The following is a 12,476-nucleotide window of genomic DNA, read 5'->3' as shown; positions in this document are numbered from 1 at the left end:
GCTTCCTCTTATTCGTTTCAGTCGTTATTTTCAACAGTGATGGCCATTAAATGAAAATGTCGCCCAAGTCTTCAGAGCTCTGGGAATGCTGTGGAAAAACTATTGACGGAAATTAAGCGATGTTACGACCTATTTTGTTGCACATCCACCTTATTGCAAAAAAATTTCCTTTCTCCATCCTTCGGTAATATATCCTTTGTTACATTCAGATTGAGATTAATAGTGAATTTTTTTGTTTTTCACTTCTTTCTGTTTCTTTCCATTGTTGGTGTTTTCATCACCATTCTAATCTTGTTCTTTAATATCTTATTTATCTAGTTCAATCATTATTTTTGCTTGAGTATCGACTTCATCAGGGAATCATCACAAGGACTGTGGTCATAGTGTCTACACAAGCAAATATGCGTAATAAAAGTCCCGTTTGTACAAATTACATTTACAGCAGTGAGTGACACGTGAGAAGAAATGCACCATTACGAAAGCTCTGATCTAGACTGCTTTGCTTACAAAATTATAAATCAAGAGCACTTATTTTGTCTTCCTTTGATAAGATTTGATATCTGATGAATGTAGTTCCCAAGATCTTTCCACTGAAAACACAAACGAGAGATACAGAGAATAGCCACAGGTGCTAGTGCTTTCATCTTGCAACGTAAGCCACTCTGCGTCTTAGTTGATCAAAGCGAAGATGAACCAATAACAGCCAGGGCTTGAGACACACGGAATCGCTTACCAGCGGGTCTCAGTAACGTTGGGCAGCAACAACACTTGTCTCTCTGGAAATACGTGTCTCATGGGATTCAGTGTTAAACTTTGATTCATATCACAGTAAAATTACAGTCTCTATGATCGACATGTTGTCAAACAGGGAACATTACACGTCAAAAATTCAGCCTTAAATACACAGACGTATGCGTCATCCTGTGTACAGGGGATGCGGTGGACCGAAGCTGATGACCGCAGAGGATCGATACTCGTGGCGGACAAGAGGTCAAAACAGCCGGTACCACTTCCCATATTCTTTGTAAAATCTGTTTATATTTCGGTGCCAGTTTTCTGCATATAACTGAACACAACTACAGCACAACACCACCAGTACTAAAAATCGTTATGGTGATTAAAACTGCAAATATTGTCATCTTATAGAGATTATGTTTACGTAGAGTAGTCACTTGCAAGTAAAGTAAAGCAATCATCAATCTTAATGTAATTTTTAAGACCACAGTCCTGTTCGTTCCCTTTGTAAATAGGTTCAAACCATCGCTAATGAGGGAATGTACTGCTGAAAGTGGAACTAGTGGAGTACTGCTGCATTTTCACATGCACAAAGTTAGGAAACTACTGCGAAAGCAAAGAGAGCTTCACTCCAAGTTTAAACGCAGCCAAAACCTCTCAGACAAACAGAAGCTAAACGATGTCAAAGTTAGCGTAAGGAGGGCTATGCGTGAAGCGTTCAGTGAATTCGAAAGTAAAATACTAGGTACCGACTTGACAGAAAATCCTAGGAAGTTCTGGTCTTACGTTAAATCAGTAAGTGGCTCGAAACATCATGTCCAGACACTCCGGGATGATGATGGCATTGAAACAGAGGATGACAAGCGTAAAGCTGAAATACTAAACACCTTTTTCCAAAGCTGTTTCACAGAGGAAGACCGCACTGCAGTTCCTTCTCTAAATCCTCGCACCAACGAAAAAATGGCTGACATTGAAATAAGTGTCCAAGGAATAGAAAAGCAACTGGAATCACTCAACAGAGGAAAGTCCACTGGACCTGACGGGATACCAATTCGATTCTACACAGAGTACGCGAAAGAACTTGCCCCCCTTCTAACAGCCGTGTACCGCAAGTCTCTAGAGGAACAGAAGGTTCCAAATGATTGGAAAAGAGCACAGGTAGTCCCAGTCTTCAAGAAGGGTCGTCGAGCAGATGCGCAAAACTATAGACCTATCTCTCTGACGTCGATCTGTTGTAGAATTTTAGAACATGTCTTTTGCTCGAGTATCATGTCGTTTTTGGAAACTCAGAATCTACTATGTAGGAATCAACATGGATTCCGGAAACAGCGATCGTGTGAAACCCAACTCGCTTTATTTGTTCATGAAACCCAGAAAATATTAGATACAGGCTCCCAGGTAGATGCCATTTTCCTTGACTTCCGGAAGGCGTTCGATACAGTTCCGCACTGTCGCCTGATAAACAAAGTAAGAGCCTACGGAATATCAGACCAGCTGTGTGGCTGGATTGAAGAGTTTTTAGCAAACAGAACACAGCATGTTGTTCTCAATGGAGAGACATCTACAGACGTTAAAGTAACCTCTGGCGTGCGACAGGGGAGTGTTATGGGACCATTGCTTTTCACAATATATATAAATGACCTAGTAGATAGTGTCGGAAGTTCCATGCGGCTTTTCGCGGATGATGCTGTAGTATACAGAGAAGTTGCAGCATTAGAAAATTGTAGCGAAATGCAGGAAGATCTGCAGCGGATAGGCACTTGGTGCAGGGAGTGGCAACTGACCCTTAACATAGACAAATGTAATGTATTGCGAATACATAGAAAGAAGGATCCTTTATTGTATGATTATATGATAGCGGAACAAACACTGGTAGCAGTTACTTCTGTAAAATATCTGGGAGTATGCGTGCGGAACGATTTGAAGTGGAATGATCATATAAAATTAATTGTTGGTAAGGCGGGTACCAGGTTGAGATTCATTGGGAGAGTCCTTAGAAAATGTAGTCCATCAACAAAGGAGGTGGCTTACAAAACACTCGTTCGACCTATACTTGAGTATTGCTCATCAGTGTGGGATCCGTACCAGATCGGGTTGACGGAGGAGATAGAGAAGATCCAAAGAAGAGCGGCGCGTTTCGTCACAGGGTTATTTGGTAACCGTGATAGCGTTACGGAGATGTTTAACAAACTCAAGTGGCAGACTCTGCAAGAGAGGCGCTCTGCATCGCGGTGTAGCTTGCTCGCCAGGTTTCGAGAGGGTGCGTTTCTGGATGAGGTATCGAATATATTGCTTCCCCCTACTTATACCTCCCGAGGAGATCACGAATGTAAAATTAGAGAGATTAGAGCGCGCACAGAGGCTTTCAGACAGTCGTTCTTCCCGCGAACCATACGCGACTGGAACAGGAAAGGGAGATAATGATAGTGGCACGTAAAGTGCCCTCCGCCACACACCGTTGGGTGGCTTGCGGAGTATAAATGTAGATGTAGATGTAGATGTAGTTCCGTGTAAGCATTGACGATACAAAAAACTTTCATGTACCATGGTCTATCCAATTTCCGAAAAAGCAGAATAAGGTTTTCATACTAGTAAATAACTTTTTAGCAACTTTTTAGTCATCATTTCAGTTTCAAGAAAGTGATTTTACGAAGAGAGCTGTGTGGTCAATACTGCAATATTTTAGATACACATCGGATGAAACAACTCCTTTTGTACTAAATGGTGAGATGCACTTCCCTTATGAGAGATCACGAAACGAGAATTAGGCTGATGTAAGAGTTTGAAATGGTTCTAAAATGACAGAGATTGAGGAAGCGAGGGAGAGAATGAGAGAGCATCTGGAAAAGAGTGACGGAGAGAGAGAAAATGAAAGAGGGGGAATATGCTAAACACCAACTGTAGTCCTGTAAGAGTAATATACTTTCTATTCAGTTGCGAGATTCAGTGACACCAAGGTCTAGTGATGTAACCGACCCTAGGTTAGCTTTCAGCTACTGCTTAGTTTCTGAACAAAAATAATGGACGATGAAGGCCAAAATCTTGCGAGTTGTACTAGAAATCACTCTCAGTCCACCAACGGCCAGTATAAAGACGGCAGTTAGAGGTTAATCTTCTCGCAGGCAACTATGGATAACGGCAGAATGTAACAAAGTCATGAAACTACCGGGAAACTAGTAATTCATACAGGCTGATATTATATTAAACAGATATTAGTGGAAATAAAAGAAATACTCAAGAGAGTAATTAAAATTCATGATGAAAGGATACCAACGAAAAGATTCACTGCTGGCATTGATGTCCTCAGTAAAAGTGAAGATGAATTACAGGATCTGCTGAACGGAATGAACAGTCTAATGAGTACAGAATATGCACTGAGAGCAAATCGAAGAAAGACGAATGTAATGAGAAGTAGTAGAAATGAGAACAATGAGAAACTTGACATCAAGATCGTTGATTTCGAAGTAGATGATTCTGCTACCTAGGCAGTGTAATGATGATATCTCCATTGGCGAAAGATTCCAGAATAGTTCACCATTCAGATCTCCGGGAGGGGATGGCCAAGGAGAGGTGACCATGAGAAAAAGATTCAGTATCAACTAAAGGATAATGCTCTACGAGTCAGGGCGTGGTACGTTATAAACTTGAACGTGGTAGGGAACCTAGAATATCTGAAAATGGAAATGCAAAGGCTCAATCTAGATATAGTAGAGGTCAGTGTAGTGAAATGAGAAGGAAGGCAAAGATTTCTAGTCAGATGAGTACAGAGTAATATCAACAGCAGCAGAAAATCGTGTAACGGGAGTAGGATTCGTTATGAATAGTAAGGCAGGGCAAAGATTGTGTTACTGTGAACAGTTCAGTGATACGGTTGTCCTTATTAGAATCGACAGCAAACAAACACAGACAACGGTAGTTCAGGTATACATACCGAAGTTGCAAGCTGAAGATGAAGGGATGGAGAAGGTACATGAGGATTTTGAAAGAGTAATGTAGTACGTAGAGGAAGATGAAAATCTAATAGTCAAGCGGGATTAGAATGCAATTTTGGGGAGGGAGTAGGAGTATAGGTTACAGGGGAATATGGGTATGGTACAAGGAATGAGAGTAGAGAAAGACTAATTGAGTTCTGTGATAAATTTAAGCTAGTAACAGCGAATACTCTGTTCAAGAATCACAAGAGGGGGAGGTATACTTGGAAAAGGCCGGGTGATACGGGAAGATTTTAGTTAGATTACATCATGGTTAGTCAGGGATTCCGAAATCAGGTACTGGATTGTAAGGGGTCTCCAGGGCCAGATATAGACTCAAAACACATTGTTGTAGTGATGAAGAGTAGGATGAAGTTTGAGACATTAATAAGGAAGAATCCAAATGCAAAGAAGTGGGAAGTACTAAGGAATGACGAGATACACTTGTAGTTCTCTACGGCTATAGATACGGCAATAAAGAATAACTCAGTAGACAGTATGGTTGAAGAGGAATGGATGGTCATCACAGAAGTAGCAAAGAAAAACATAGATACAAAGATGGTAACTTCGAAGAAACCATAGGTAACAGAAGATATACTTCAGTTGATCGATGAAAGGAGGAAGTGTAAAAATGTTCCGGGAAACCGGGGAATACAGAAATACAAGTCGCCGAGAAATAAAATATATGGGAAGAGCAGGGAAGCCAAGATGATATGGCTACATGAAAAATATGCAGAAACAGAGAAAGAAATGATCGTCGGAAGGACAGACTCAGCTTACAGAAAAATCAAAACTACTTTCGGTGACATTAAAAGCAAGGGTGGTAACATTAATAGTGCAACAGGAATTCCAGTGTTAAATGCAGAGGAGAGAACGGATAGGTCGAAAGAGTACATTGAAAGCGTCTATGAAGGGGAATACTTGTCTTGTGTGATAGAAGAAGAAACAAGAGTCAATTTAGAAGAAATAGGGCAGTTAGTGTTAGAATAAGAATTTAAAACAGCTGTGGAGGACTTAAGATCGAATAAGATAGAAGGGAGAGATAACATTCCATCAGAATTTCTAAAATAATTGGGGGAAGTGTTAATGGAACGATTATTCACGTTGACGTGTACAATGTATGAGGCTGGTGACATATCATCTGACTTTCGGAAAAATATCATCAACACAATCCTGAAGACTGCAAGATGTGACAAGTGCTAGTATTATCGCACAATGAGCTTCATAGCTCAAGCCTCCAAGTTGCTGACATGAATAAAAGACAGAAGAATGGAAAAGAAAATTGGGGATGTGCTAGGTGATGATCAGTTTGGCTTTATGAAAGCTAAAGGCACCAGAGAGGCAATTCTGTCGTTGAGGTTGTTAATGGAAGCAAGACATGTTCACAGGATTTCTCAACCTGGAAAAAACATTCGACAATGCAAAATAGGGCTAAATGTTCAAAATTCTGAGGAAAATACCGGTAAGCTACAGGGAGAGACGGGTGATATACAATAAGTGTAAGAGCCAGGAGGGAATAATAAGAGTGGACGACCTAGAACGAAGTGTTGGGTTTAAAAAGGGTGTAAGACATGGCAGTAGTTTTTCGCTCCTACTGCTGAATCTGTACATCTAAGAAACAATAATGGAAATAAAAGAAAGGTTCAGGAGTGGAAATAAAATTCGAGGGGAAAGGATATCAGTGCTACATTTCGCTAATGACATTGCCGTCCCGAGTGAAAATGTAGAAAGAATTACATAATCTGCTGAATGGAATGAACATTCTAGTGAGTACAGAATATGGGTTGATGTTAAATCGATGGAAGACGAAAGTAATGAGAAATAGCAGAAATGTGAACAGCGAGGAACTTAACTTCAGGATTGATGGTCACGAAGTACATGAAGTTAAGGAATTCTGCTACCTAGGCAGCAAAATAACCAATGACGGTCGGAGCAAGGAGGACATCAAAAGCAGACTAGCACTGTCAGAAAGGGTATTCCTGGCCAAGAGAAGTCTACTAGTATCAAACATACACCATAATTTGAGGAAGAAATTTCTGAGAACGTACATTTGGAGGTGAGCATTGTATGCCAGTGAAACATGGACTGTGGGAAAATCGGAACACAAGAGAATCGAAGCATTTGAGATGTGGTTCTACAGACGAATGTTGAAAATTAGGTGGAGTGTTACGGTAAGGAATCAGGAGGTTCTGCGCAGAATCGGAGAGGAAAGGAATATGTGAAAAACACTGACAAGGAGAAGGGACAGGATGACAGGACATTCGTTAAGACATCAGGGAATGACTTTCCATGATATCAGAGGGAGCTGAAGAGCGCAAAACCTGTTGAGGAAGGCAGATACTGGAATACATCCAGCAGATTGAGGACGTAGGTTGCAAGCGCTACTCTGGTCTTGAAAATGTCGGGACAGGAGTGGATTTCGTGGCGGGCCGCATCAAACCAATCAGAAGACTGACGGCTCAAAGAAAAAACAAAGAAAAAAGAAAACGGTGACGTGGAAAGAGTATTCATATATCTGATCCACTGACGATGGGGTAATAACAGTAGTTGTCATCATTATACGCGTAGTTAACGAAGTTGGTTCCTGTAGGCAACCCAGTCGATGTACACACGTATTACTCATGTGCATAATATCAGCTGATGAGGGAGAAGTAGAATACCTGTGGAATTTAAGTGAACTTACGTGATAGGGAAGGACAATAAGGAAAACAAAAGGAGTCAGAATAATTAGAGGGCACTAATTGCGGGGAAAGAACGAGAGGCACTTAATGATTTCCAGCAGGTTGCAACCGGTTGAGGAAAACAGCCCTCACCCAGTCCAACAAAAAAATACACCAACGTGAGATAAAGTGAGGGATACGAAGATAACAGTTACAGTAGAACAGGGAGGAAAAATTATCTAGAAGTCACATACCGGAAGGAAAATCCCCTGTCAAAATAGATAATGTTCACAGATTCATAATCATGAAGAAGGGAACAGAATTACAAATTATGGAAAAAGGGTATTATTTGAAGCGGTAAAAAGGGAAATTTAAGGCCATTTGAGACTAAAGGAAATTCTATGAGTTTATGATTAATATTGTTGCGGATACTTCAGTGGTATACCTACAATTTAGAGTTCTTAAAGAAACTTAGTTAAACGGAGACTACTACTCAGGATGACTGGATTATACTTCTACAAACGAAAAATAATTTGTAAATTACAATTTTTTAAACAGAAATAATGGTTTAAATTTCAGTTCTCACTCACACTATTAAAATGTGTCACGTTCCCTCTGTGAACATAACTGTCCCATTTTACATGTACAATGCACCATGCACAATGCACGAGCACGGATGGCAGCTCAGTTCTCAGTGAGCATGATGCATGTCAGCTGGCCGTTTGATGTACTGATTTCGTAACCAGATTCTGGGTCCGTTTTCATTTGTCCTCCCTTACAGTTCTACATTTTAACTATTTTTTTATATTTAACTGTAACTTTTCACTTTGTCTGTTCTCGATTGTTAGTTACGATGATGGTTCATAATAATGGAACCAAGTAAACGGTTAAAGTCTGCCAAGTGTGATCAACGCCACTGTGAGTTAATACTTTTTTCTTATTAGAATACTAGCGTCACTTTGGCATTGATAAATATCATTCTACCTACAGAGAAAGTTGAAAATTGTTGATTGGTATGAAGTTGTGTACCAGTGTCGGAATTTCAGTTTCAGTTCTGTCTTTGTGATAACTTGGTCACTGAAAGGATATCTTTTGTAGGCTCTTTTGGATCCTTCGATACAAGAATATAAAGTATGCCACTATCGAGTTTGTCCCTGAACATCCCTTATTTTCTGACACTCATGATATTGCAGGTGGAAAACTTAATTTTATCTAATCACAGTCGTTTAATGTATCTAGTTGCTATCGTTTCAGCTCATGTGCCTGCCCAGGGCGGCCGCGTGGGCAGATGTACAGGTGGACATGGGTTGGCAAATGTTTTACAAGTGGATGGACATGCAGCTAGGCTGTATTATACCCGATTTTATTCCACAGAGCGAGCACACTAGGTCATCGGTGGCCAAACAGCACGATGATGTACAGAATGCGCGTAATAGGGCATTATGAGGGTTGCCTACACTAGCTACACCTGCCCACCCGGGCAATGAAGCCCTTGCCCCACGGACAGCGTTGTAAAAGCCTAATCTAGATGGACAAGTGACACTCCACACTCTACAAGGAACTGTCCGACTGGTAAAGATCATGTTGTGGAAACTCGAGAAACAAATCTCTATCATTTCCACCTCCATTCTCTATTTTTACAACCGTGACAGCAACAGGTTCTGACCCCATACCCAGATATTGGTTCCGCAATGAGGAGACACTCATTACATATGCGGAAAGAAACATGAATAGAGTACTGAAGAAGTTTCATTCTTTTGTCGCAGCTAAAGCAGGAAGTATGCCTTTGCAACGAGTGGATTTACATGCAGGTAAGCCACAGTGGCAGTTCCACAGCTGGACGCTGTTAATGGTGGCAGAAACTTTAGTACGCCGAAAAATCGGCTGTGCGGCGTTCTACCGTTGGTGGCGTGCCATATTGCTACAAGTGTAGCACAGCCTGACATTTCCAGAGCCGAATACGTAATAGGAACCCCGCCTGCTGTGACAAAAGACGCAGCCAGATTAAGTATAAATACTCCTGTGTCAGAGGGCAGAATTATTCGGCATCTTGTGTTCTAACGATGCAGTTTCCCCGTCTGTCATCTGTCAAATGTACAGTTAGAGTGGCCGTCACGATTTAGATACGTCAAAGTCGCACCCGCTGCCTGCAGTTCACAGGGGTAAGAGCTGGGATTCGCCCGCCTCAGAGATTCGTTGCCATAATGTTGGCAGTAAAGTACATCAGCGTCATGGTTCCCATCCGATATTGTGTGTTCACGTGTGGCTTCAGTGTTCCATGGAATAGCGCATTGACGTGTTTTGTTAGGGAACGAAATACAGAAGCAAGGGCCTGCGTAGAGGGTGCGAAGACATGCGAAAACAATTTAAAATTGTCGCATTGGATGTACTGAAGGTTAATTATCTGACAAAGTGCTGTTATAGTCAACACATGGCCTCACCAAGCAGCTGCGTCTACTAGTTGGAGCTGGTCTCGTTCCCGGGCTTCAAACGGGATTCGATGGTTAGAGGCAACTCAGCGGTCGCCTATGCCTAACTAATTAAACCTAACTAACCTAAGGACATCACACACATCCATACCCGAGGCAGGATTCGAACCTGCGACCGTAGTGGTCGCTCGGCTCCAGACTGTAGCGCCTAGAACCGCACGGCCACTCCGGCCGGCAGTTACACTCTCAGATCATGTTCTGTCTGACGCGGGCAAAAACCCCAGGAGTATTCTGAATTTTTCCTGCTGCTGCTACTATCCGGGCAACCAGATCCTCTTCTGATGCAAGAGGAGTTCCGTAAACAAGGTTGCACATCTCTCTCCACACAAAAAAGTCCAGAGGGGACATATCTGGGGATCGAGCAGGCCATGGTGCAGGACGACCTCTGCCAATCCACGTTTCTGGGAACAGTCGATTCAGGAATCGACGCACACGACGACTGAAATATGCCGGCGCTAACTCATGTTGGAACCACATGCGTTGTCTTGTAGGGGGCGGGGCGTCTTCCAGCAATTCTGGCAATGCTCTGGCGAGAAAATTGTAACAGTGTCTGCCATTTAATGGCCTAGGTAGCAGATACGGCCCAATTAAACAGTCCCTAACAACACTGACCCACACACTAACGAAGAGCCGCACTTGATGAGTGTTAGTAACTGTGGGTTATCCTCACTCCAAACATCCGAATTGTGCATGTTGTAGACTCCATCACGCCCGAAGGTTGCTTCATCGGTAAACAACACAGAGGATGGAAATGTAGGATGCATTTCACACTGTTCCAGGTACAACTGCGAAAACTGTGCTCTGGGTGGATAATCAACTGGTTCCAGGTTGTGGACACTCTGTACGTGAAATGGACTTAACAATTGCTCTCGGAGGACTGTTCTTACATTCGTCTGATTCGTCCCCATGTTACGTGCAATTGCACGAGTGCTGATTCAAGGATCCCCTTCCACATGCTGCAAGACAGCTTCATCAAACTGCAGCATTCTTACCGTGCGACGGCATCCCTGTCCAGGTAATCTGCTAAATGACCCGGTCTCACGCAGACGTTGGTACACAGCGGCGGAGGTCATATGATGCGGGTACGGCGATTAGGATATTGTTGTCGATAAACCCGTTGTGCAGCTCGTCTGTTGTGGTGTGCTACGTAGTACGCACCAACCATATCAGTGTACTCACTGCAGGTGTATCGCTCCATTAGTAAACAGAATCAATGCACTACTACACGGGTGGACAGCCGTTGCCTACAACTGAAGAGCGTAATACGCCCTCTAACAACTGAAAATCATAATACGGCCTAGAGCAACTGAAGAGCGTGATATGGTCTTCACCGGTTTAAATAATCCTCGTAGGAAAAAATGACATTAGGGAAAAACATTTATTTTGATGTCCCGTACAACCTCCCAGAGTTTGTCGGTTTAAATACTTCCCACCCTGTATTTGTCCGGCAAGGGTGCAGCGGCCGCCAATTGCTGATGCACTGCCTTTGCAGTCCATCTTACGGACGTCACATACAGCATGTGGGACACAGCTCGCGCCACGGCAGCAAAGCTGTGTGCATGTATAGTGTCACAGGTCAATAAATAAGTAAAATTGCTCTTGCATTGTTAGCTCCGCAACCGCCGCTGTAATACAGAATACGGACGGCGTCTATCGCTGAAACAATAGATTTTAGTTTATATCTATTCTTTCCACGACACATTAACCTGATTGTTAAATCTGCTCAGAATATCCGGGTTCTGAAATAACCGATTATTGGTATTTTGTCCATATTATCTCCTGTAATAAATGCACAAATCGAACAAACGAAAGTCGTAAGTGGTTGAATACTAGAAAAAAAAAAATCTTCAGCATTCTCGTACTGGTTTTCATCTTTTGAAACTCTGCTCATGAGTTATTTTGCAATCAGGGATTATATCAGAGTTTGGGCACGGCGAATAGTCAGTGATAGGGGGTGAAAACTGAGGTTGAAGAAAGTCTGTTTTTTGTGCTAATTTGTCCGTTTCCAAGAGCTACAAGCAGATATAGGCATATTATGTGGACACTGCCAGCACATTAGCTGCCTTCTATTTTTATTGTGCATTATGAATGAATACTTGTCAACTTCTTAATTTATTGCTGTTGCAACAATCTTATTCCTCTTATTGCTGTTGCCACAATCTTCTTTTATTATTTCACAGAAAAGGCAGCCAAATCTTTAGTCTTTTTAAGTAAATAAAGCGTTGGAATTCATCGTTACGTCACACATTTCCACTTTAGGGCTGGTTTCATTGTGCAATACAGCGGATGTCCGACGACGGCAACGAGAAACTACCGTACAGTTTCAGGTGAGAACAAGTCTTACATTGCTCGTACACACGTACTTTAAGCTAGGGAACACGGCAACAGGGACGTTATTGTCTCAGTAATGATGTACCAAACCTTTCACCATGTGACTGTTGATCGTTTCTGCCTGTAGTGTTACTAAAATAGCACTGATCGTTTTTCCCATTTTCTGTTATGACGCTATGTTTCAAAATAGCACAAATTTTACATTATTAGTAAAAAATCAAAAACAGTTATTATAACAGAGAGCAAATAAATACCGAAAAATGCCGGGTATTCAGAATTAAAACATCGAT

The 12,476-nt window shown here is 42.0% G+C and overlaps 1 protein-coding gene across 1 annotated transcript in view; it reads right to left on the bottom strand.

Annotated features, from left to right (window-relative positions):
- Positions 1–12,476, bottom strand: part of LOC126176347 (diuretic hormone receptor-like) — a 171,403-nt gene that overhangs the window by 87,052 nt on the left and 71,875 nt on the right. The window lies entirely within an intron of this gene.

The sequence above is a fragment of the Schistocerca cancellata genome, chromosome 3 (genome assembly GCF_023864275.1).
Source record: "Schistocerca cancellata isolate TAMUIC-IGC-003103 chromosome 3, iqSchCanc2.1, whole genome shotgun sequence".
NCBI lineage: Eukaryota > Metazoa > Arthropoda > Insecta > Orthoptera > Acrididae > Schistocerca > Schistocerca cancellata.
This window is presented reverse-complemented; position numbering and strand designations above follow the sequence as displayed.